This window comes from Podarcis erhardii (genome assembly GCF_964252035.2).
Source record: "Podarcis erhardii genome assembly, chromosome: 6".
Taxonomy (NCBI): Eukaryota; Metazoa; Chordata; class Lepidosauria; order Squamata; family Lacertidae; genus Podarcis; species Podarcis erhardii.
The window spans coordinates 55,578,881-55,606,499 of record NC_138510.1 but is presented as its reverse complement, the minus strand read 5'-3'; the positions used below and the strand labels follow the sequence as shown (position 1 = coordinate 55,606,499).

At 42.4% G+C, this 27,619-nt stretch overlaps 1 protein-coding gene and 1 long non-coding RNA gene across 3 annotated transcripts in view; one reads left to right on the top strand and one right to left on the bottom strand.

Moving 5' to 3' along the window:
• The window catches only part of BEND5 (BEN domain containing 5), a 721,515-nt gene that overhangs the window by 684,092 nt on the left and 9,804 nt on the right, over positions 1–27,619 (top strand). The window lies entirely within an intron of this gene.
• On the bottom strand, positions 7,885–17,009 carry LOC309345312. 2 transcript variants are annotated; one of them, XR_014158178.1, is made up of 3 exons: positions 16,938–17,009; positions 14,676–14,725; positions 7,885–9,580 (listed from the first exon to the last, which is right to left on the bottom strand). It is a non-coding gene; the product is annotated as an uncharacterized lncRNA (long non-coding RNA). The 2 variants fall into 2 exon arrangements; XR_014158179.1 differs by lacking the exon at positions 7,885–9,580 and adding an exon at positions 13,390–13,646.

Genomic DNA, 27,619 nt, shown 5'->3' with positions numbered 1-27,619 from the left:
TGAGCTAGAGGAGGAGGGAAAACACTGCAGAAGTCAGAACAGTTTCCTAGCAAATCTACTTGACTCTTGCTCTGACTGGGGATGAGGACCCTCAACAGCCCGAGCTGCATTAACAGGAACAGCATGATACAATTTGCAAACTCTTCTACACTTTGGAAACTGCTGGGGTGGGGGGGGAGACACAAATACAGAACAGCCCCTGATGGAATCTGGATTGTATTTTATATGGATGCGGTGTTTGTTTCTTAAGAGTCACGTGGATTTATGTGGCATGTTTATAAGAAACTAAAGATGTGTGTGTCGGTGCTACTCAAGTGGGGTCAGAATGTAAGCAAAATCCCTGCTCTCCCTTATCGCAAAAATTTTGTGCATCCGCTTCCCTCCTCATTCTGGTACTTGTTTCTTTCTGAAATTAACTTGTTTCTTACAGGTGTTGTTTCTAGCTCCATACCGCAAAGTGTTTAACGTATTACCACTTCCCATCACAGAAGTGTGTGAATGGCATCAGGACATGCATGCTTATTTGTTGGGATGTAGTACAGTGGGTTTGTCACGTGAGAGAAGTTTTGCTTTGATTTCCCCTTAATATGGAACTGGGTCCATCAGGGCCTCTGGGGAGTCCATGGGAACTGCAGGGGAAGTGCTGTACAAGATATTTGTGTTTGACCTTGACATTTACAAGGGCATGCATCTCTAGCCTCTATAAAGTATATCAGATGCAGCCACAAGCATTTGTGAAATGGGCAAGGGCTAATGTACAGATTTAACATAAAAAGCCCTAAGACGTACTACTGTGTTTCACTGTGTTTAAAGAATATAATGAACCTGGTCCCTAATATTCTGTTAGTATTTTTCCTGTTAATCTATAGCACAAGTAATCATAGGCCTGTAACCAGGGCTTCCAGAAAACTCTTATTCTTAGGTGGCATTCCATCATATCTCCCTAAAACATAAAGAGCAGCTTTTGTTTCAAAGCACCCCGGGCCCATTAAACTACCTGGAACTAATGCTGCTGCTACAGGGTGATTTGTTTCTGAGATTTTCTTCTGACAGGCCCCTAACTTGGATCATATACTGGCTGATCTTGATGACCTTTGATGCAAAGACTCCAGATCTAAAGAGCAGTGAAAGCCCAGAGCGAAGTACACCTTCAGACTCCAGCCATAGACAGTTAATGTTCCTTCTAGGAGGCCGTGAAATCAATCTTCCAGGTCAATATGTGGCCTGCCTCAGCATTATGTTTATGCATTTCTGACAGAGCTGGTTGCAGCCTCACTTGCATTGGTGAACCTTTCATTGTTTTAGCTGATTTCAGCTCATACCTCTTTGAACATTTCATTGCCAATATGCAGTCTTCTGTCACCCAGCTGCAGCAACAGTGAAACCAACACTCTCTTCTACAGATTTCAAGGGCACAATGTTCTACTGCTTACTCTTAGACCAGAAAAGGAGTAGTAACTATCAATCTGTCTTTCTTCCCTGTAGTGCACTAGGAAATTTTCACAGTGTTTGTTAAGCGCAATGACTCAAATGAATCAGGAAGCTCAGCCCTTAACAGCCTTTGGCTTCATCTGGTATCCTCTGCCTCACCCACAGTAGTGGTCCAGCCTTCATCATGTCCTCCACAATTGCTAGTCTGCTACACTACCTCATATTAATGAGAAGCAGAATCTGTGCCCCAGAGTTAAGGGGGCAGTAGGAATCCAGGCATTTTGAACCACCAAAAGTTTGGTTGCTGGTCAGAACCAGAAATACAGACATTCATCAAGATGTTGCTAAATGTCAACCACTGCATTTTGAGCTTCCAAATTGTTGAAAGCGAAGGTGGTTCTATCTTTTGTTATCTAGTGCTGCCGAGAACTCAGTTAAACTGAAACTCTGCACTTGCCCGGAGACTGTGTGCATTTTAGCTTTGCACTGAGCAGCGCACCTGGTGCCATTGTGGTGAATCAGAGAAAGTGATTATTGTTCAAATTTAAGCACATCCCAGTTTAGCAGTAAGCTAAAGAAAGTCCCCAACAACAATAGTACTTGAGATTGAACTGTGCAAGGGTCTGAAAGACATATGCTCAAGCCTAATTAGTTCCTGGAACTTTTGCCACTAAACTCTTATTCAATTATCAATTAACTCTAGGAAAGTAACAATAGGGCATCCTCCAGCAAGCATCTTCTCCCACTAATTGGATTATATTTCTTTGGAAACATCCCCACCTTTCCCAATGAGGGACATCTCAGTCACCTGGCTGTGAGTTTTGATTAACCAGAGCTCTCTCATGACCTCCCTGCCTCTCTCTGGCAGGAAAATTGTATTGTGATGTTTATTGACAGCTATATCCTTGGCATTCAATGCCCCTTCCTTCCAGCCCTGTCCTTAATGAGATCACTCTTTGTGTTACAGCTCATGTCCATCAAGAAGTTTCTTACAACTAACTGGACACTTCTCATTCTCCACTATGACCAATCTTTCTCCACTGAAGCTGTCCTATGTCTCTCTCCTATTCATTCAGCTTTTTGAAATCCTCCAGGATGCTCTTCCACATCATCCTGTTCCAGCTCTCGGACACCATGGATGCCGTTGGGAGTCAGACTACTTCTTCAGCTCACCTGGATCACAAATCTTGCCTCCTTTCTGCTTCCCTGCTTCTTAGCCATGCCCATTTCCTCCTCTTACATTAGTCAAGACCCTTGCGGGAAGCACAAGCCAGTGTTGCCCTGAAAGGAAGCCTTTTCATGGAACCTGGGGTAGGGAGAGGATTTATCTCAGTGGGAATTTATGAAACCTAGCCTACCTTGAGCCATCCCTTCAACACTTGAGACTAGAAAATGTTTTTCTGCTCGTTTACTGAAAGCTCACAAGCTTGTTGTTAATGATGTCCAGGCGGATTAGCCTCAAATAATTTGTGCTTAGTTTTTGCTGAGAGTCTGAGACCCAGTCCTGACCTTGCACCCGCAGGTCACAGTAAAACTCTGAAAGCAATAAAACTCTTTACTCTCCCTTCCTTGGGACAGGTAATTATTAATGTCTTCCTCCTACCTCTATCTTGCTCATTCCCATAATCTCGCTGTCTCTGAACTCTAGTGCTGCTCCAAAGACCAGTGATTTGCATTTGAGCTTTTTCCCATAGTACCTTTTCCCTGCCCATCTTCACCCGATATAAGGCACTTTCTCTGCTTCTTTTTAGCTTTGTAACAGGAAATGTTTACACTTATGGTTTGGGCAATGCGAGTTTGAGTAGCTTCTGTGACAACATGGATAAGATACAGATTTGTGAGTTTTATGTATGCATAGGAACATGAGCAAATCTAGTAGCACAAGTGTTTGCTTGAATCTTGTCATGATTTTGATCTTCTGTGTGTCATGAATTTGGTCCCAAAAGTTAAATACGTTCTATACAATTAATATTGTAATGATTTAAGAGGTGACTTTCAATGTGACTGTCAGTCCTCTCTCTCTCTCTCTCTCTCTCTCTCTCTCTCTCTCTCTCTCTCTCTCAAATTTCCTATGAACTTCTCCACCAGAGGGGTCCACTATCATTAGCAATCAAACTTTAATAATCAGGCGATAATTTCCTAAATACCTTCTTATTAGTTATAGTTAACGGGTACTGAAAATAACCACCATGAGATTGCCTCGCAAAGTGAAAATTTCATATTTGTAGTTGTAGATGTGTGTGAGGAATAAATAGAGGATTAAATAGACTCATAGATATACAGGTTCAGTTCCAGACCAGCACAATAAAGTGAATATTGTACTAAAGTGAGTTACAATGGTTTCCCAGTGCATTTAGAAGTTATGTTGACACTACAGTTGCTTATTAAGCCATGACCCGCTGGCTGCAGGAATGGGAAGGGAAAACCCACCTCCAGCCCTAGCCAGCTCCACTCCTGTGGCAAGAAGAGGGACGGCAGGAGCAGGGGGCTTCCTTCTCCTGGAAGCAGCTGGGCTGCCTGCCGCTGCACCCGCAACCTCCTCCTGAGCAGCAATGTAGGTGAAATACAATAAAACAGGGTGTTCCTGTAATAAGTTTCCCAGCAGTTATTGCTGATTCAAATACACAAAAGCAGTGATGACTTGTCCAAAGTATTGACAGTTAAACCAATTGCATAGAATGAGGCATGATGGGGAAGAATATGTTCTGATTACAGAGTAGTTAAACAAGAATGCAAATGACCTTTGCAGCAACGGTATGACATATTACTCTAATGAACATAATCACCCTGGGCATGCAATATCACTGCTCCACAAGGTGGATATATCCATAGAACTAAACGGGTAGGTTTCATACATCCCTGATTTTAAATACCTTAAAATTTCATTGTATAATTTGGATAAAACTGAAGATAGGTTTTTTCCTGTGCTAGTACAGAAACCACTTGTGCTATTTACCACCTGCTCTCTAGGTTAGCAATTTATGACCTGCTCTCTAGGTGTACTTTCCATTGTTTCTTTCTTTATCAAGGTGTTAAGCAAGTCTCTTGAAATCTGCCAATGGCCACCTGCCCTTGGACTAGTAGGATTACTGGGGGTGGGAATTCGGATTCAACACTGAGTTAACAGTGGTCTTGCAGAGATCTCTGTACTATTTGACTTGTGCTTCAAGTGGTTTAATGCACAGAGAAGGTCTGAAAGCTTGAGTTGATTTGTTTTTAAAGGGGTCACGCACTGGGATTTTATTTGATACAGTACATCTGTGTCTAGCCCTTTATATTACCTTTCCTTTCACAGGTCTTTACAGTGGCTTAGGACTTTTTATTCATTTAGTCACTCTAATGCTGGTGTCAACAGATGCTTCTTGCTTCACTGGAACTTACAGAACGAATGTTGTTTTAAATGGAGACACCCTTTAATTGTGCTATAAAGTTGGTGGTCAAGGTACGACCTTGCATTTTATCCTCAATGTCCTCCTTTTTTACTCAGTTTAGACATTGCTTTTTCTCCTTTTGTAGTTGCAACTATTCCTTGTGGCTTCTATGGTAATTCTGGTGTGTGTTGTGCTTCCCAATGTCTGTATCATTAACCTGGACCCGGGATGAAGAACCGCAGGCCTGCAGGGCTTCTCTATCCGGCCCTTTGTACTCCCAGGACACCCCCCCTCCCCAACCTTGCTTTCCATTCTTCTTGAGTGTTTATGCTTTCCTAAATGGATGGAGAGGGTGTGGCTGTGTGCGTGTGTAGAAACTAGCCTACAGAAAACAGGTAACATTCATATTCATTCCTCTGCCCACTTTTGCCTTTGGCTCTACCTACCCCTGGCATTTGGGTTCTGGAAGGTTCCTCAGAAAGAAAAGCAGGTCTTAGGTTGAAAAACATCCCCACTCCTTTTCTATACCATGCTGTTATGGATGCTGTCTGGTCAAACCCTTTTTTGCTTGACATTGCTTGCTAATGTGCCGAATGTCTGACAGGTGTTTCCTAATGAGAGCCAGTGTGGTGTAGTGGTTAAGAGCGGCAGTCTCGTAATCTGGGGAACCGGGTTCGCGTCTCCGCTCCTCCACATACAGCTGCTGGGTGACCTTGGGCCAGTCACACTTCTTTGAAGTCTCTCAGCCCCACTCACCTCACAGAGTGTTTGTTGTGGGGGAGGAAGGGAAAGGAGAATGTTAGCCGCTTTGAGACTCCTTAAAGGGAGTGAAAGGTGGGATATCAAGTCCAAACTACTACCTCTACTACTACTACTACTACTACTACTACTACTAATGGAGCCAATGGCTAGGAAGCAGAGCCAGCCCAAGGCATTCACCGTTTAGAGCAGAAGCAGATGGTGCCCCTGTCCCCTCCATTCACACAAACAAATGGAGACAGCAGGTAACAAGAATAGGAAGGCGGATGCCAACTTTAGCTTCCCCAGCTCATCTTTACTGCATCTGCTTCTGCACCTGTGGAGAACAGCAGCTTGTTGAGGAGCCAGAAGGTGGAGCCATCTAGCCTCACCTGTGGAGAGCAAAAGTGAGAACTTGGCCACACCTTAGCTGTTTCTAAGGAGGTTTATTTGGAGGTATCTGTGGGCTGATTGAGGCAGCACTAAAGAGGGAGCTGATGCTAAAGGTGAAGGTTATTCTTTGGGTTGGTCCTTTGGGTTAGGATGAGGGCGAGGAAACTCCCCATTGGCAATTGTTTGTGAATGGGCTTGCTCCTAGGTCAAAGATGGAGGGGTGAGTCAACCTGACTTCTAAGTGAGAGGTAGATGCTGGGGAACTGCCTTTGTGGTGAGAGCATGCATGTAGCTCACTAGTGCACAAAGTGTGGATGATGGGGCACCTGATGTTTGCTATTTTATATTATATTTGCTTTTGTATTAATCTGTTCACTGCTTGGGGGACCTTTGAGCCAAAAAGTGGAATATAGACTAACCAATGAATGAATGAAAGCCAAAGTGTGTAATAACCAAGGCCAGTCAAGTTATTTAGTACCTGAGTCAGAAAATCCCACAAGTACCTCCCTCCCTCCCTGGTAGTAAAAGTAAAATAGAAACAAATTAAATAGCAAACCATTTATTGCCCTTTCATGACACCTGAAATCAGATGTCTGACATGGCTCTCTCATTCAGCCTAACGGCAGTGTTTCTTCTTTTGCATTTTGAATGGGAAAGACCACTCTGGAATGTCTGGAATATGAAAAGCATCAGAGTTTAGGGGAAATGACCCATACACATGGCCCAGCTAAGGAGGCCCAATTAACTGGCAGACCTGTAGGTTATACTTTCCCTTTCCCACCTCTAAGCCATGTAGATACATGCTAAATGAACCCAGAAGCATAAATTAAGCACAAAGGATATCCATCCATCAGCAATCAACATGGTGGGAATGAAAACCCCTCAACCTGGTCTCCAGCTAATCTCTGGCTATTCATGCCATTTTATTTAGGGGTCCCCAGTGTGGAACCTATGGGCACTATAACACCCTCAGACATTCTCCTTGACACCCACCAAGGCATCCTGTCGCTTCCTCTCCCCTCCCCTTTTTAGTTGAGGCTTATGGGCTTTTTATTGTTGCTTGTTTGGGGGTGCTCTCTGCTTTTTAAAATTTGTGTGACATTTGTTTGGGGGAGGTATAGGTATTTTGCCTGTTTACAGGAGGGGGCAGTTCTGAGCAGGATAGTAATGGAGTTTTTACTATTCAAATACATCTATTTGCAAATATATTTTCCAATTCCTTCCTTTTTACTTAGAAGAAAAGTTGAGCAGGTGAAAGTTATTTCTGCAGTTCTGCTTTCTTATTCCTTATGTGAAAATGCACCTTTTGGTTGTGCTATGTGAAGAAAGAGCCTCTTCCCCTCCTTCCCCCTTTATCTGCTCTGGCTGTTGCAAACTTACTCCTGCTGAGATCCCAGGAAAGTCCTATTCTGTCATCTCCTTTTGTTAAGAAATAAAATGCATTGCTTTTGCATTTGTCAACATTAAGCCTCATTTGCTGCGCATCAGCCAAGCAACATGGCTGGGAGAAAGAGACACTAACATTTCTATGCTGACTTTTCTTTCTTCTTCTGGTCTCCCCCCCTCCTGCTGCATCCACTCAGATGCCCAATTCCATGTTGTCAGCAGACTTAACCAGTTTTCAGTCAGCTTCTCAGAGCCATTTATATAAATTAGGCCTAGCAGGGGCTCCCAGAATCGCACAGCAACAAACATTACTTTGCATTTGTTGACTTTAATTTTCACATTGCCGTATGTTGACCCAATTCCGGAGTAGCTGTAAATCGTGGGTTGCTTTTTGGCTGTGTTTTCTCAGCCCTGCCAGTGAATTTGGGAAGCCTAAAAATTCTGTCTCCCCGAGTCATTTGCATAACCTAAAAAACAGCAGCGGGAAAGTCATATGCACTGACCTAATTTAGCTACTTCGGCCATTTCATCTCCTTTCTGTTCTACTGCCGGATCTGTAGCCATTCTTATTTTGTAACCCTGACTCATTGCTGCTTTCCACTAAATTTGTCACTTTCTCTGGGGAATTTAGCTAAGCTGCCTACAAAACCTGGCTGGGTTGCTATAAGGGCAAATAGTACTTTAGCAGTTTAAATGGAATAGAAGGAACAGAGACTTAACAGAATTTCTGGAATATTTGCTTTATTTACAAATCTACAAGTAGATAAAGGGAGGCAAAGAGGCAAGCAGGAGATCTCCCAGAGAGGATCAGGACAACCCTCTAGTTTTGTTCTTCCCCCAAGCACCTTGGTTATGGATCATTCATCATGATTTGTTTTCAGGAAGATTAGATGACACTGGTTACTTACTAAGAATTCATTCTGATTTGTTTTCAGGGAGGGTAGATGATATTATGTCAAGCAAATGTTATTCCACACTTTCCAGTGCATCACCTTTCTTATCGCGCAAAGTCTGATTTTTTTGAGGTGTGTAGGTTGCTCTCCCCCACCCCATATCCATTTTAATTGCACAGCCTTAATTTTCCAGTATGTGATTGAATCCCACCTGAAAATAGTAGCAGTTTGGAATCACTCTTGTTAGTAACTCCCATTTCTCTCTCTCTCTCTCTCTCATTTCCAATAGCAAATATTACTGTTTCTCTTAGATTTATTAATATTTTCTTTTTTAAAAAATTATACATTGCCTTACTGCAAACCAAACATCAAGTGGGGGTATGGGTGGATGTGTATGCATGCTGGATACTAATCTCTGCCTCCCCTACCCCTTGGGTTTGTTTGTATAGAGGGTTTTATTTTTGCTATTTCTGCAAACCCAGGGGTACACACAAGCTTGCTGATACCTCTTGGACATGTCTTGTGCCATGACATAAGCTTTGACAGTCACCTCTGTCAAATATCAGAAAGATCTCTGCCATAGATCATGTATGTGTGTGTGCACATATACAAAGTGCTTCTATGTTTTAGGGAGAGGTCCTGAGATTTTTTTCTCCCCCACTCCTCCACTGTTTTCCCCAATGCTTCACCCAAATTAAAGCTTTGATTTGGAGCTGGGTTTCTGCGATTCAGTTTGACTAGTTCATTTCTCCTTGGAAAGGCAGGTTTGGTTGCCTTTCAGTACAGGAGAAAAGGTGAGGTCTTTTCTGTTAGCGTGAATATGAAAGAAAAGCCTAAAGAGAAGAAATGCCCATTCGAAGGGCAGAAAGTCACAGCATTTCTGCTGCTACTTTCTGGGAACAAAAATAGCAAGAGCAGGTCCCAGCTGCTGGCCACTGTGGGTTTGAAAAGGTTATCAAGACATTATAGCATATAAACAGCAGAGCTATTAGCTCTGAGCTGTGAAAAGTTTCTAACCTTCACAGCGAAAACCTTAAATTATTTTTGAAGTGTTAATGAAAGTCAGCTCTCCAAAGATGGATGTGGAGCAAGGAACTGCATCAGACAAATGGCAAGTAATGTATTAATAGTTATTGCTTCAGAAGGCCCTGAGGGGGCGGGGCGGTCTGAGGGGGCTGAAAGTCAGCCACCTTCATATGAATCTCTCTCATGAAAAAAAGAAAATCCTGGGTGTAATATTGATCATGCCCAACCCACTAGGAGGTATTCCTTCTCCAATGGTTTCAGGCAAGGAAATCATAAAAGAGCTCCAACTTTCTGGCTGTAATGTTACATTATGTCCCGTGGCGTCTTGGCTCCTCCTGCAAGCTGCAGCAAAAGGGGGAGGAGGGCAGAAGGAAAAAGAGTTCAGCACAGTCAAAGGAAAAACAAGATTGACTCAATTTCTCTTCACTGGAAACCACACATTCAGATTTCATTTCTCCACAGGATTGGTCTCAGCGAAAAATCATACATGGCGGGGGGGGGGTTATTCCCCCAGGGTTAGGGGAGACTTCATGTTCCAATAACTACAGTGGTACCTCGGGTTACAGACGCATCTCTGCTTCTTCCCCCAAAGAGCTTGGAACTGCTTAAATATTGTTCCCATGCTGTTTGTCAGTGATGCAGCTTACATGGCCAGGCCAGACCTGCTTAACTTCATCAGCAGAATTGTATCATGTGCTTTTCACATGTTCTTTCAATGTATGAATGGACAGGGACTGGGATAGTGCCTGCTGATCTCACTCATGACCTCCAGTTGTCCATCAGAAATGTGAATAAGGCAGTGGAAATTCAAATTGTCCATGTGTAATATGTCTCTGCTCAGTTGAGAAGTTTGAGGGAGTAGAGGGGGAGCGACAATGGGGGTGCGAACACACTGGGAGAGCAAATCTAGCTCTCCAGCCCATGTATTTGCATCATGCTAATCTGCCCACTGCTTCATCTCCTAGCTCTGCCTCTCAGAAAGCAGTAGTATCATGGCCAGCCAGAGGTTGAGTGACTGGTGTTGCCCCACCAAGCCATCCACTACTGGAAATGATGCATTTGAACATCTGACCTAAAGTGAAACCCCTGTTTGAACATGCATCTAAAGAGCAACATTTTTAAAAGTGGAAAATTCATGAGCTATTATGTGGTCTGAAGATACTGGCTGTGCCGAAATGACTTCTTAATTTAACTGACCCAATAGTGTGTGGCTTTACTTCACCTAAAGTGGTTTCTGCACTGTTAATTAACTACTTCCAGTTCACATTGCTTATATTCTCTTGGATTTTAACCAGTACTGTTATTTTTATGGCTTTGTAGGGGGGCAGCTTTGGCCTACCCAGTTACTGTTGTTCAATTAATATTAGCTCTAAGAAGCAACTCGTTTTCTCTGTTTATTTGGTTGCACCTACCATTATTGCCTTACCTGGTGGGAACCATAAACGGATGTAATTATGCTTCATTAAAATGGTGATTGATAACGGCCTGACTCTACAAGGTGCATTATGAGACTTCCTTTTCCCCCCTGATAGCTGGGCTTATTAATTGTAATGTATAGCATTTTGCATATCCATTAAGTCACAATTAAAATGCACACAAATGAAGTTCAGATTAAGTTTAGTCATTGGTGTAAATTCACAAAAGGTAGACTTTGTGGAACTTGGGTGAAGGCTGCAATGCCTGATGTGAAACTAAAACTTTGTTCTCACAGAGATAAGCTCTCCAGAATAAAACATAGTTGGAGCCAAAACCTATGGTTTGATCTACCCAAAGATGTTCTTTACAGCGCTAGCTGAAACCACTAGAACAGAGCAGCACTATTTTCTATGGTTAATGACTCTAAGTAAGTGAACAATAAGTAAATAACTATGGATGATTCAGACAGCATCCTCCTGACTTGTCTGACTAGCAGATTTTGCACAGAAATACTTTTAGAACTAAAGGATAAACAGGGCAAAACACAGCAGTCTTCATGCTGTAAGATGTGGCTTTGAGTCCCTAAGTTGGCTAAACAAGTACATTGTGTTGAATCTCATGTTCTGGGAGGTGGGAGATGAGCTACATCAGATACATAATAAATAGGATGATTGTTGGGCCTTCAGCTTCATCTTGTTGATTACGATCTGACCTTTACATCTGCCTCTGTCTTTCACTACCAGAATTGATAGCACATCCACATAAAGCACATGACTTTTAATAAATGCCCATTATTTAGGCATTTTATCAAAAATCTGCAACATGATATGAAAATCTCTTTCTATATAGGATGAAAGAAGCAGCTAATGCACTCCTTTATGCTAAGGATGATTGAGTGGGCAAGAGCGGCCAGAGCTTAATAAAAAGGAGGCAGGGATTCAAACCGTGACTTCGGGAGATTGAGTCTATAGATCTTCATTAGAGCTTTATGCCTTAAAAAGTGGTAATAGTCCCAAGGATTTACAGAAAACCACTCTGAGCTGCATGTTAACTTTTTTCACCACTGTTTCTCTGTATAACAGAAATAGAACCATGATTATTGTTGCTGTTGCTGTCTGTTAATAATATAATATCATCCATGTACTTTGCACTTTACAACCTAGTGAATGAAAAACCAGTTTCCTGACTGAGGAGCTTATTATCTAAAATTGGAGGAAGGGAAGCAGGGACACCGGTATCAAGGAGACAATGCAGTCAGTTGAGCAACCAGTATGGCGGAAGACAGCCATGTCTCTACAGTTTACTTGGATGGGATTGGAGAAGAGCAGGGTAGTCGTGGTGACAAGGTTGTGGGGGCCTACTGGCAGTAATGGCAGATGGCCATGGTGGAAGTTTCCATGCAGCCCCGTTTCCATCTTGATAAGCTATAACACTGCCAGCATTGGCAAAGTGATTCTGCAGCTCTGCCCCCACCAGACTGGCTGCCACTGGCAACCAGGCTTGGGTTTGGTTAAGCAGAGTACAGTCGTACCTTGGAAGTCAAACGGAATTCATCCCAGAAGTCCGTTCGACTTCCAAAATGTTCAGAAACCAAAGTGCAGCTTCTGATTGGCTGCAGGAAGCTCCTGCTACCAATAGGAAGCCACGCCGGACGTTTGGGTTCCGAAAATCGTTCAAAAACCAGAACATTCACTTCCGGGTTTCGATAGTTTGGGAGCCTTTGTTTGGGAGCCAAGGCGTTAGAGATCCAAGATAGGACTGTATAAAAAACTGGTAAAAGTTCTCCAACCTCAGACTTAGAAGGAAATTCTAGAAACTCAGGGAAGTCCACTTCAAAAAAAAGAAGGAAGGAAGGAAGGAAGGAAGGAAGGAAGGAAGGAAAGAAAAGATGATCTAGGAGAATAGTTTACTGGAAGAGAGGAATAAACTTGTCAAGTGTTGAGGACAGGGATGGGTTGCTGGTAGAATCTTCAAAATCTAAGGAGTAGGCAGTTGTGACAGAAAACACAAGAAATGGCTGTTTTTAAGCAAGATGGCAGCACCAGTGCACTGTGCGCATGGAAGAAGCAAGAGGCAGAGTGTCTGGATGATGACGATGTGTGCAGTGTTGAAAGCAATGGCAAGAGAGAATTTCACAACAGAAGTTACAATATCCTTTCCTGGATATTCTTGGCCATGTTCACTACAGGCATTTTTTGTCCAAAAGATACCAAGATGCTAGGGGCAAATCATGATATCCTCTGACAGTCTTTATTTTGCTAGTAATTTGCAATCCTGTACACACCTACTTGGGAGTAAGTTCCATTGAACTCAGTGGGATTTGCATCTGAGCAGACATGTCTGGGACTGTGCTGCAAACTTCTTAAGGAATGATTTCAAAAATGTCCTATGATTCTTTAACCCTGTTGTGCCATATTTCATATTCTGAACACCCTAGAGGGAAGAAAAACAAACTCTGTATGCCAGTACACTTTAAAGAAGGACAATTTGTTCCTCACAATCATTTCCAGCTATGGTATAAATTATTTGGAAAAATTGATACTGCATACATTAAGGAGTGTTATTTCTCCCCCTCTCTTTTTCGTCCCTTTTTTGGTTCTGATTAGACAAATGAATCATGCGAGTGAGCATTCCCTGTGATGCTGCTAATTGATGGTACACTATAAAATTGTATTGCAATAAGCAAACACTTTCAGCCTCCCTGTGCTTAGCTGCATTGGCCCACGATCAGCAAAGCTTTGAAATCCTGAATTTAAATTACCATTCTTTTGACTGCTGTTCATGACGTTAATTAGCTGTGTTAATTGGTTGTTTTGATACATGAAGAGCAGAATAATCCAACTTTATTTTTTATTTTTTGGAAAGCCAAAATTATTAGGAGTTTGGCAAGAGTACGGGGAGGGTTTTCTTTAGTACTTTTGAATGCTTCCATCTTCCTGTTTTCTGTGTGCACTGTTGTGTTTGCTGATGACTGCATTCTTTTTTAAGCCCCCTGTGTGAGTAATCAACACAGTAGTCAATGGTACATGTTTGAATATGCTTTCCAGCAGAGATCTGTGAGACATTGTTGTCTCCAAATTATTGAATTGCTGTAGACAAAATGCAGCCATGCCAACATCATTTGTATTGTAGGGGGGTCTGGCAGATGAAAGGATACGTGCTTTAAACCATTTAGCTGCCAAAGTTGCTGCTATAGCCACACAGCAGGTGACTCAGAATTGAGATAATGGTTCTGAAGTCATGATGCGCCAACTCATCAGAACAGGGCAGGCTCTCGGTTATATCACACTAAAGCAAGCAGGAGGAAGTGGTGCTCACGGACACATGACCTTTAGCATTCCAGCTTATAGGTGGTGTCCAGCTCTGCGAGATAAATGGTAGGTAGCTATCTGCTTTTGTAAACAGTTGCTAGGGAATGTGCTTGCTGTTGTTTTGCCCTGTGCTGCACACACTTCACAATATCAACATGTGGGGTCACTTAAATAGGCAACTACTCCATATCTTGTGGACCTCCTATATTCCAGCTCCACCTTTTATTGCTCCTTTTGCCTTTCTCCACTCTGAATTTGCCCGTGGGTGAGGTGGAAAGGAGACAGGGAAAAGGAAGTTCTGGGAAACTGCAGGTCAAGTTTATATTTGATACAAGGGGAGACACTACAACAGATTATAAAAAGAGTTCATTTGTGTTTTGTTTAAAATGGAATGATTAGTATGAGCCAGCATGACTTTGTCAAGAATAAATCCTGCCGGGCTAATTTTATCTCTCCCTCTTTTACTTCGGTGACTAGCTTAATGGGTTGTGAGAATGCCGCACATGTAATTTATCTTGATTTCAGCAAAGCATTTGACAAAGTTGTCCATGTTTTTTTTGGTTAGCAAACGAGTTAAATGTGGGCAATACTCTCAAGTGGATTCACAATTGGTTGGAAAGCCATACTCAAAAGAGTGCTCATAAATAGTTACACATCAAACTAGGGCTGGTCCAAAACGAGAAGAAGCCGTTCATTTCTATTTCACCCACCTTAACATTTGCTGTCTGGATTCATCTTTCTTTCCTGAGGATGGCGAATGCTGCAAAATCAGAGCTAAAAGGAAAAGGCAGCCACAACGAGCCATTGCTGCTCACTGGGAAGTGGGGGCGGTGAGCTGGGTTTCACCCTGATTCTATCCATGCCACCCACTGCCTGTTTCTACCATTCATTAGCTTGGAGTCCTTGTGCCCTTGGAGAATCAGAGATATATGGCAAAATGTGGAGCTCCTCTTCTTCACTGATGACACTAGCGTCCACAAGTCTGCCTCCATGGAGGACACTGCAAAAGATCTTGTCTCTTGAACTCTCTTGTGCAAAGAGAAGCAGTAAGGACACTGAGCGGAATAGAAACAGAGGAAAACAATGGCATAAAACAAATAGTGAAATAAAAGTAGGTCTGAAATTGCAGATTATTCTGATTTACTATATGTTACTTATATATAATGACAGTCAAAGGGCTACAGCTTTTTGTCCTGTTCAGTTGCATTTCCCTTTATACATTTAAAAGGAAAAGAAGCAGTCAAGTGGTGGATGTTTGCAAAATGCATCTATTTTGGCTGCAGCCCTAAACCTGCTTACCTGGGGACCATCAATTCAATGGGTTTATATCCGAGTAGATCTATATAGAATTTCACTATGTGTGGCACATGTGTGGCACACTCTTCTCTGTGGAATTTTATTGATTTGCAGAGCAGGGCTTTTTTGCTGTCAAGATTGTGGAGGCTTGAGCCTGTAAATTTTATTTCCAGCGAAGTGTCAAGCAATGTAATCCAGCAAAGCTACCATGATGACTGCCATTGGAGGAAAGTGACAGTTTCTCTGCCATTTTCCAAGCTCTTCCCATCCTCCAAACACTTTCTGTTTTACCGTGTGGGCGGATTGATTGGCAGGTACCTCAGTAAATAGGTTGTGAAAATATCACTTAAATGACTTGATAATGCAGGTGACTTGAAGGACTTGTGAAAACAGCGTCAATTAAGCCATGTGCATGTGTGTATGTGTGTGCTTGAATATGGCTTCTGAATGCTTTTGAAAGTAAAAGCACCTATCATTCAAAGTGTTACGCAAGAGGCACTTAACAGGTGAAGCAACACACTGAAAGTGCAGTGTAATCAGTTGCTACTGAGAATCCTCACTTGAAAAGGAGAAACTGCCAGGTGCTGATCTCTTTAACTCCATGTGGTTAGTCTGTCCAAGTTGAGAAGTGATCTGAACACAATCTGGTGTGTGGCTTGCTGCCATATTTAAACCAAGGCAGGGAGGAGAACCTCAGACTCTCCAGATGTTGTTGGATTCCTTCTCCTATCCGCTTCAGCCAGCTTGGCCTATTCTTAAGGATGCTGTGAGTTGTAGTCCAGCAACATCTGCATGCCCAAAGCTTCCCCGTCATATTTCGGCTTTAAAAAATGAAAGTGGTTTGGGGTTTCTGTTTCATTACTGCAACCCAGTGGATCAGGCAACTGACTCTGTGCATTCTAAAAGATAGCTAAGCCATGGAATCTGCTACAAGAAGATGTAGTAGTGATGGCCACTAACTTGGATGGCTTTAAAATGGGTTTAGATAAATTCAAAGCTAAGGCTATCATTGGCTACTAATGGCTACATATTATCTACGCTATCAGGGGCAGAATGCCTCTGGATTTCAGTTTCTTGGGATCATGAGAAGGGAGTGCTATCACACAGATATCTGGTTAGCCACTGTGGGAGCAGGATGCTGGACTGGTTGGTGTTGTGTGTGATGCAGCAAAGCTCTTATGTTCTTGTAGGAAATGAATCACATGTGAACTGGCCCTACAGCCCTTAGACCTCAGGTTCAAGTAGCTACAACTACTCTGCTGCTTAAGTACAGTCTGATATTAATCTTCCCATTGCCACCACTACCACTAAGTTTAGCTACTGCGATATTTGCTCTTTAAGAATGCTGGGCTGGCATAGCCTGATTACCGACTCTTATGAGATCCTGCAGTTTTTCTGGGTATGTCTCTTTTCTTTCATTTGTTCTTTAAAAAGAAAAGAAAGGACTTGATAAGAAAATCCAATTCTAGATGCAATATCAGTCCTGGTCCAATCTTACCTCGGTAGCCTAAGCTTGCTTCAGACACCGGTGGACAGTTGACTCATCCCAGGAAATGTAACACAATTTAGTGCAATTTTCCACAGTTGACATATGTTGATCAATATAGGACTTAGAATTTAACAAGCGTGGCATTTCAATTAAATTGAATTACTGAAGAGTATAGTCATCATCATACCAGGAGAAAGGTGTTTTAGCAAATGAAACGGCCAACCCCCCACTCTCTCCTCATGCTGTGTTGCAGCTGGTCTGTGAATTAAAAAGTAAGCTTTAGCTTTCAACTTTCATCAACACTTAATTCTTAAGCAAACCATGTCATTAAGGTAAATTGTTTCTCTTCCCTCCCCTCTTTCCCTCGGGCTACTGCTACATTTTTATTTTTTTTGAAAGCATAAAAGAAGGATGCTTGCTCCAGAACAGGCACATATACTGTCCATTAGATGATGCATTACTAAACACCCAGCTCCGCTGTTCTCAATTAATAATTCCACATTGTTCATATAATGGCTGAACTGCAACACAAAAACTCTTCTACGCACAACCATATTCTCAAAGAACAGCTACTGTGTTTGTGTAACATATGATCTGTTTACCTACAAGCCTGCCTTACCCCATACATGCCCACACAACTACTTCTGGCAGAAATGGCACTGTTATAGGTGTTTCATAATACCCATTGCAAGAACCTTGATCTTTTAGTGTGGCAGCACCTACACTTTGGAAAGCCCTGCCGATTGACATCAGACAAGCACCTTCCCTGTGCTCTCTTCAGTGCCCGTTAAAAACTTCTTATTTAGACAAGCCTACCTAGATGTTTTGGGATGCGAGTGGCGCTGTGGGTTAAACCACAGAGCCTAGGACTTGCTGATCAGAAGGTCGGCGGTTCGAATCCCCGCAACGGGGTGAGCTCCCGTTGCTCAGTCCCTGCTCCTGCCAACCTAGCAGTTCAAAAGCACCTCAAAGTGCAAGTAGATAAATAGGAACCGCTCCGGCGGAAAGGTAAACGGCGTTTCCGTGCACTGCTCTGGTTCACCATGCTGGCCACATGACCTCGAAGCTGTACGCCGGCTCCCTCGGCCAATAAAGCGAGATGAGTGCCGCAACCCCAGAGTCGGTCACAACTGGACCTAATGGTCAGGGGTCCCTTTACCTTTACCCAGATGTTTAGAAAGTTGATGTGAGTTTTAATCAGTTTTTAGTCTATTGTTATTTCAACTTCTTGAAAGTTGAAAGTTATATATATATACAAATAACTTGAAAGTTATTTCAACTTCTTGAAAGTTTTAAATTGTTGTTAATTTTTATAATGGAAATTTTATTGTTTTATCTTTTTTTGTAAACTGCTTTGAGGGATTTTTTTTTTTTTTACAGTGTATAAATCTTATGAAATAAAATCAAAATCAGGCAGGGAGGGAAACGTTTTCATCCCAAAGGCCATGTTGTCTCTTGGCTACACACCAGTGACAAGCACAGCTAGATGCAGCAAGTGAGTGTAGTCAGAGGCAAAAGTGGGTGAATAAACAGATGTGGAAAAGATCAGCCATATAAAAACCAGAGGTTTCTACACACACATATCTTTGCACCCTCCATCTAGGTAATCAAGAGACACTTTCACAATTTGGATATACTTCTAATATAAAATATGCCCCTTGCAATTATATCCCATCCCTTGTCCAAGGAGTTCAGAACAGTGTACATGGAAGGAGTTATCTCACTTTGTCTTCATTACAACAATCCTAGGCTAAAAAACAGTGTTTGGCTCAAAGCAACCCAGTGATCTTCATGGTCCAAGTGGGGTTTTAACCATAGGGCTCCTAAATCCAAATCTTCTAACCCAGTATTAATCCACGTGTAGCCAATGCAGTGCCCTCTGATATTGTTTGCCTCCAGCCCCAGGATCCTTGACCATTGGCCATGCTGCCTGGGGCTGATGTCCAACAATAGCTGGAAAGCAACAGACTGACTCCCTGTACATCCACCATGTGAAGAATGAGTTCCTTCTCACCTGTTTTAAACTGATCTAGGCTAGGAGGGCTAGTGGATGAAGACTGCACACATTAGCAACTGCATATGAAACCACGCATGTGGGTGAATGTTAGGCAGAATTTTTTTTTAGTTCACTTGAAGCCAAGTTTGTTTGCAGTCCCTTCTGCTCTTCCTTTTACCATGCTAACAGACACTGTAAATTCAAGTGTGAAGGAACCATGCCTGCACAATTATCTTCTGTCACAGGAGTTGCAATCTGCATCATTAGCCAGGCATTAATGTTGGCAGAAGAACAAGACAGGAAGAGGCAGTGTTTAATATAAACACCAGTAAATGACAGCAAGCCTGCGTGCACAGTTTAACATCCTTTGGTTTTTTTTATCATTTCCACATTGGGCTTTACTTATTACAGTTAAATAAAACATGTAGCACAATTAGAGGAATGTAATAAAGATCACTCTATCTATCTTATAAGTGCATATGTCTGTTGCGGTATAAGCATTTAGGATGCAAGCTTTTTTAGATAAGAGTGTTGAAGGTGGTTTAATACAGGTGCTATTTCCTGTGGAGCATACAGTCAACTGACTTATGAAGGTTTTTTAAAAACAACAACAAAATAAAATAAGTACTGCAAAAATCTGAGAACGACAATGGAGTTGTATTGGGAAAACACATACAACACCTCTATCATTTTATTCTCAGCTATCTGAAAAGAACTGCCAATGGCAATTATAGGATTGGAGTATGTTTCTTTTTTTTAGGAAATCTGAAATTCCTGGTTACCATAGTGTGGGAGGTTGATTGGAGGCAGACTGTGGTAATCTTTCAAAATATGGCACCCTTTGCAAGGCCATCATTTGGCACCCCAAAATCTTCACCATTATGGATCATCTCACTTGTGTGCCCCCATGGCTCAGCTCCCTGTATGGCAGAACAGCTCACACCACCTTAAATCCTGCACTGGGTTGATATTAAAGTAATGAGAAGGTCAGTTCTGCAGCGGTATATCTTTGTCACTGCCACCCTTGTCACACACACTCTTCTTTCCCAAGCAAAAATGCTAGGGAATCCGGAATGAGGTACTCTACATTAATGACACATTGTTGACATGTTCTACAAGAATTTGGCTCTTATTTAATGTGCAGACATAGAGACGGCACTCATGTGGCATCTGAATTCTGTACCTACTTTAAAAATTGCAGTGGATATGTCTGTTAGCTGGGAAAGCCATATAGGGGGCAACTAAGTAACAGTGCAGTCAATTACCTGCCCAGATGCGTTGGGTGCAAAGCATTTTCCAAGTCAAAGAAAATGTTTGATGAGATAAAGGGAAGCAGTTCATGGCAAATGGCAAATGTGTGGTGGAGGCGGAGGATGAGAGATATTAATTCCCCTCTTGAATGAGAAGTGTGTTTGAGACTGACAGATGGGCTGTAAATACTCAGAACCAAGGACAGGAGCTGAGAAAGAGACAGTCTGGTGATTGAAGTGTGATTGTGATTGAGGTAGTATGTTTCCTAGCCAAGGTGACAGGTTTTTTTGTGCTGGGGTTGAAGCAAGGAAGGGGAAAGAACTCAAGCCAAGGGTGCTGCACTTCACATCAGCCTAGACTAGGGCACAATCTTTAGACTCGATAAGTGATATCCGGGTCCCATAGGGGTTATCCTTGCAGGTCAAATTCACTGCCTGCCTTTTAAGTGAGTTGTTGAAGGTGCAAGAAAGGTGAAAAGACTCTTTGTTCGCTGCTAAAATCATTGAGCTGTCTAGCAGCGTTGGCTATGGTGGCCATGTGACTGGAAGTTAATCACGCAGTGGTGAAATGTGGCCGATGTTGATCATGAGAACAGCCACTACACATCAGTAGCAATTCGGCCCCAAAAGTAGGCATTACCTAAGAAAGAGAAAGGGGGAGGGGCATTTCAGATATAGAAGAATTTCTGTACATATTCCCTCCATATGTGTTGCTTTGCTGTGCAGGTGTAAACTTATCATAATGGCTTTGTTCAACATCATACATTATTCATTCATTCATTCATTCTACTACTACTACCTGACACACCCTCTATTGTTACTTTTAATACATATTATAAAATGTTTGAAATGCTAATTCACCAGTTCAGGATTTGAGAAATGGCTACACAGATTTATCTCAGCCATTTAAATAAGATTCTGGGCAAACCCCTGTAAATATAACCCATGGGTCAAAGAGCAGGGACAGGTTCAGCATTTAGAGATTTTCTTCTTTTATATTTGGTTGTAGCTTGAAGACCACCCCCCCCCAAAAAAAACCCAACAACCTGGAACCCCAATCTGGATGTCTGGATAGCTGCTTCTGCATCCTCTCACACACACCTGAGAGATGGCCAAACAACCATATCTTTAAAAGGTTCTTTAAAAACCAAGTATTACCAGCCAGAAGATTGTAAGGTAAAGGGTAAAGGGACCCCTGACCATTAGGTCCAGTCGTGGCCGACTCTGGGGTTGCGGTGCTCATCTCGCTTTATTGGCCGAAGGAGCCGGTGCACAGTTTCCGGGTTATGTGGTCAGCATGACTAAGCCGCTTCTGGCGAAACAGAGCAGCGCACGGAAACGCCTTTTACCTTCCCGCCGGAGCGGTACCTATTTATCTACTTGCACTTTGATGTGCTTTTGAACTGCTAGGTTGGCAGGAGCAGGGACCTAGCAACGGGAGCTCACCCAGTCGCGGGGATTTGAACTGCCGACCTTCTGATCGGCAAGTCCTAGGCTCTGTGGTTTAACCCACAGCGCCACCCACGTCCCTCCAGAAGATTGTAGATACATAGATATTCTGAACTTCAAAACTTCCCATTTCCTCCCAAGATCTAAATGCACAGTTGAAAGTCTATTTCCTTTGGCCCGTCTCATGGAGTTGGAGTCCCTTGCTTGCTCTGCCAATATGCAAAAATTGAGAGTGTAGAATGGGGGTGGGTGGGAATCAAGAGCATTGGGAAATGGAAGCATTTGGAGTGCTGCAATCGATGCTGGTCCAGCAGGTGGCAGCAGAAGGCTCTAATAATTCCTCCAAAAAAATTTAGAAACATGCAGTTCCTGATTTTGCCAATAGAAAATTGAGAAAATGAATCCAGCTGCTAGGATATCTCAACACTTCCCTTCCAGCCTGAATAGAGTCTCGGGTTTCAGTGTATGTGATTCCCAAAGGAGAACTATTAATCATGTGACTATTCATCACGTTAATGGGAAATTGTGACCGGTGAAAGCCAGTCCCCTTCTTAAGACAGAGTTTAACTTGGACCTATGGCAAACTAAGCTCCATTTCTTATGCACCTGTTGAAGGGAGCCAAACATAAATTTATCTAGATACGTTTCCACCTTCTTCATGCTTCTGAACCAAACATTTCAGAGGATCAAGCTGGGAAAGTGGACTGGAGACAAAGCAAAGGATTTTCATTCCCCAGCAGGAGTTCAGTGTCCCAGAAACACTTAGCCTCTTTCAACCTTGGTTCCCTCTATGTTGTTGGACTGCAACTCCCATCACCCTGGAATACTGGTCCTGCTAGCTAAGGATGATGGGAGTTGTAAAAGGTTGAGAAAGGCTGTTCTAAATGGTGCTGTTTATCCTACAGGGATTATACTCTCTGTATTAACTCCCTGTACATAGAGCAATGAAAGATGCTCACCTATCAGCAGCACACTCCCTCCCCATACACACACACCTTAGAAAAGTCAACCCAGAATTCCCATTAAATCTCCCTATAGTCGTGGCCCAGCAAAAGCTCCCTGTTTCCTGACACTGAGCAACTTCGTGACCTGGAATGTCTGCCTGATATCTTGCTAGACTTTCTACTGCATCTATCATATCATATGGTTTATTTATTTTATGCATTGTACCTCACTCTGGTATCTGTACAGGTGGGGGGGGTGCAGTATATTTATATTTTCAAGACAACTGTGTAGGCTTTGTCCTACTTGCCATGTCTATAATTCTGCATCAGCTGCAGGACTGCAAACTGACTCTCTCACTCTGGCTTTTATTCCTCTCCCATTCCAGCTCAAAACAGTACTTTAGTTCAGCTTGCTTATGCTTCTTCCTTCCCCTTGATTGCTTTCTGCACTTTCTTTATTTGCCCATACTGGCTTGCTTTGCCGCAAAGCCTATTTATTGCTAGCTAGCACACATAAATGCTCAGACATACATTCAATTACCTTTGAACAATTTCCATTTACTTTCTATTTTTTGCTTTCCCCCTGTTCAATTTCACCAAGCTCCTGCATTCTCCTGAGTGTGTTCAACTGACATGCACTCTTCTTCTAGTTCTTCTTTAATTAAGGGCTTGCACTAAATTCTCATCAGTGGGATTCAGTGGCTATCTTGTTTATACATCTTGGGCTGGGAATGTAAGCTTACCCCCCAAAACAGAGCAAGCGGTGCTGGTGTTTTGTTTTGGTTTTTTCCATCTACCATTGCAAATTATGCATAAAATCACTTTCCTGTCATGCATCTTCAGAATTGTTTTTGTCCGGACATGATTTCCAGTAGTAGGGTCTAGGAAACACACTATTTTGGCAATGTTTTCTGGCCCATATATTTGCTCCAGCACTCCTTTCCTTCTTCACTCATTCAGTCTAGGCCTAGACCTCAAAATATCCTTGCCGGTGGATATGACAACACTGTTTTGATCATTTGCTCTTGACTGTATCTGAACTCTGTCCATAGTCACATCTTCCTTAAGGCAGATGGTGGCCCAGGAATTCCTCGGGAGACTACACAATTTGAGAGGAGTAAGAGGATTCCTGGAGAGAATGAACTATAAAAATATTACTGGCCAGGAAATTATAACTACTTGGGGTGGAGGAGACAGGATTTAACAACTGCTTAGGAAGTCTATCAGGTTATGACAGGGGTGGGAATATAAGGGGTGGGGCTGAATCAGAACATCGGTTTGTTTAGCTTATTCTGAGTGAGGGCATGACACAACTTGCACAACTTGTGATCTACCAAACTGAACGCAGCTGATCTGCAATGTACTTTAGTCTGCATTTGGTGAAAGTTAGTACTGATACCTCACAACAGATTACTGTGCTGTTTATTTTTGTTGTGTGATACTATTTTATTTAACTCGTTGATTTTAATAGGATTTTGTATAGTTTTAATACACTGGAAACCATTTTGGTATTTTCCTATAAATGAAAAGTGGTGTGGTAGGTATACATTCTCTCATTCTCTCTCTCTCTCTCTCTCTCTCTCTCTCTCTCTCTCTCTCTCGTTATAGTCTGCCTCTCAAACCCATGCTGCATCTTTCCTTGTTAATGGGCACAATCAGAACTACAATTGTGCTTGGTCAATATGTAGCTCTTCAGATTGCTTACTTGGCAGGTGCCCAGGATCTAAGCAGGGAATGGAAGCTGAGGCTGGGGAAATCTATGGGCCTTGAGGGATTGGAGCTGACAGTGTTACTTCTTCTCCTCCAGTCAATTATTTCCTCCAACCCCTTCTAATACCCCATTTTTATAATAAATTATGGATTACTTACATAAAAGCTTTTTAGAAAAAACAGTGCTGTTGTACCAGGATTTTATCGTATAAAATTCTAATCTGCCATAACTCATGGGGCAAGCATCCCTCAGCAGGTTCTTTCTCTCTTCTTAGCAACGCAATGCATTTAGGGTGGGGGGAACCAACACACCTGAGGACAAAAACAACACCTAGGACCCATTGGTAGAGTTGGTTACAGTGCTTTAACATTTGCAGCTGGATCTTAATCAAAACTAAATCATGCTGCAGTCTTATATACCAATACCTGTATGATCTATGAGGTGCATGGGTATCTTCAGGAATTTTTCCAGGGGTGAGCAAAGTGAAAACCTTGGGGGGCGGGGTTTCCCAGGGATGCGCAGGGTAGTTTTCATGGTCAGGAAGCTTCAGTCCCAGAAGCCAAATGTGCCCCTTCAGGCCTCTACTTTTGCCTTTGGCTACACTCACCATTGGCATTCAGGTCCCATAAACTTGCCCACACGAAAATGTGGCCCTCAGACCCTCAGAGGACTAAACCCCCTTGGTTTAATCCTCTGACTTTTTCATTATTGCCTCTTCCTCATTTTGCTCGTCTCCTCTTTCCCCGATAACTCTACTCTGACTAACCTTGCAGATCACCCCATGTAATTTCTCCATTTGCCCTTTGCCCATTCTAGTTTGAATATCATGAATACTGCTGTCTATTCCCCTCTTCAGCTTTAAAGGTGTCTAGAGTAATATTTTAACCTACTGCAGTCCTGATAAGCACCTAATAATTTTGTTCGGGGCTATAAAATAGGTTTTGCCAAGTTCCCATTTGCTTCTTAATTCATTGGAACTGTGTTGAGTAGAACTTTCAGCTGAATTCCAGCTATCCATTGCATACAGAAACACTACATTTATGTAAGTGATTAAGATGCAATATCAGTTGTTGTTGTTGTTTTAAAAAAATCTAAACTGGCACTATTACTGAGATGCCTGAATGCAACTAATGTTCCTAAAAAATGCCGAACTCCCTCAGATAAAAGATGCAGCACCTTAAATTAGGCTGAAAAATCCTGACCTCTGCAAACTTTGTTTTCATCCCCCTCATCACATACATTGATGCTATATGAATAATATCACTAGATCTCATTCAGATGCAATGTATGGTGCTGTGGACTGAAACAGCTCTCTGATTGTAATTAATCCCCAGAACAATTCCTTGCTCCCAATAAATATTAGCAGACATCAGAGATAAACGAGGAGGAGAGATAACATGAATGTTGTGAAGGAGAGAACAGTAATGCTGGTAGGTTCTCCCCCATTTTAATTTTGACCTTCCCTTGAAAAATAAAGTTTCCTTAGTCCCCCTTCCCTTTGGCCCCTATTTGCAGCCAGAGAATTACCAGAGCTTCTGCCTCTTTGAGTTATTTTCTTCTCACTGATAAAACCTTAAATCTTTTTAAAAGACTGCTTGTTTTAATTGAAAAATTTCAATCAATCTACAACCCCCCCCCATCCTAAATAGCCCCACATGCCATAAATAATCCGTAGTGAGGCTTTCTGCAGTAAAGAAATAAATAATTCTGAATCTGCTGTATCCTACTTGATCTCCAAGCTTTAAATCACTGTGGTTTGCACTGAGCTCAGCCAAAATACTAAACACACTGGAGCATGACTATTACTTAGGGACTGCAAGTCTTTTTTTAAAGGTACAGCATCAGAGGCTGTCAACCTTTCCCCCAGGGGAGCTCTATCATGATAGAGCCTGCTGGTTCTGTGCAAGCAAATTGGCTTCCATGCCACTTCATCTGCTCTTAACGTTAGGGGTGAAGAAAATGCTTTAGACATAAGAACAGGTGGGCTGTAGAGCAAATACCTCAGGGAAGTTGCCGAACAGCCTTCCCAAAAGAAGAGAATGGATGGCTGTTAATCAGGTATTGTACAGTTTAAGGCTGGGAATCCTGATTTGGCAGGGGGTCAAATGGGATAAGTTATGGGAGCCCTTCCCTTGTTGTGATTCCATGACAGCAATATCCAACATCCAACGAGAAGACTGAAAACCTTTCTACTTAATTCAGCCCAGGTCCTCGGACATCAGATTTCCTTACTCTTTTCCAATAAATCTGGTCTATTTCAATTTGGCGTGCCAAGTAGCGTTTACTAAGCGTTTACCAGGCAAGACATTTGAATGTTGCCCTTGGTTTGCATGGATTGTTCGTATTTGTTTCTTCTGTGTTCAGAGTCTGGTTGCATGAGGCCACACCCAAACTGACATGTGCAATATGAGTTCTGCTTAAGGTAATATCAAAGTCCCTCATCCTGTCAGTGCAAGGATTTCCACATGCGCATTAGGGCTCCCCTCCCCCACTGCATGTGACCTGCATTCTCTCTATATCTGTTCTGGAGCACTGGAGAAAACCCCATAACAGATTTAGGGGATGGATGGGGAGAGGAGATGGAATGGGGGGGGGGGAGTCCCCTAGTGCAAGTGGAAATCCTTGCGCTGACAGGAGGCTTACTTAACGCCTCACTGGATACAAGCCCAAGTATGCCATTTCCATGATTTCCACTGCACGTGTTGGACCAGATTACCACTGACCAGGTTGTGGTAGCTAATTTTAGTCGCTTAGTGGACATGCTCATCTGAAAGTAAATCCTATTAAATTCAATGAGACGGTGTTCTAAACAGGTACAGTATGTATAGGAATGTGCTGTAAAGGGATCCATTTCTGATTCAGCTTGTAGACAGGTAGTTGGAAAGCAGTCTGTGCCATCATCTTGACAGAACATAATTTTTAAGTACAATTTATAACCCTTTAAAATACGTTGTGGGAACAGCTTATATTCTTTTAGAAAGAATCTGTATTAAATCACTGGGCAGTGAATTGTATCTCCTTTCACATAGATATAGAGCTATTGATGCTGGCAGTGCTTTTTCTGGGGGGTACTCAAAGGTACACAGTGCTGGCACCTTCATACCCCCCCCCCCATGTTAGTACCTTTTTCTAAAAAAGAAAGAAAGAGAGAAAGCACTTGATGTTCCTGAGTTTTCTCTGCTTGCTAATGTATATGCTGAGAAGAAGAATAAAGTACAGTCTTTCTTGGATAGCACCACTGCAGACTACAGGTGCAGGACCACATGTTTGAATACAGCCCACTATTGAAAACAAACAAGCTATATCCGGACACTTCTGTTGTTCTCCATATCAGTTGCAAATTTCCTTTCTTTAAAGGGTCATTGTGAAAATTCATTAGCATTTATGTAATGCATTGATGTTGTCTTCACAAATCTATGCATTTTGATGCACACTTTACTCAAATAGATGCATTTTTTTGTACACATTGTCTGGAGAACTGCATTGCAAAATTCAGAAAAGTGCAGATAGCTGTCCTCC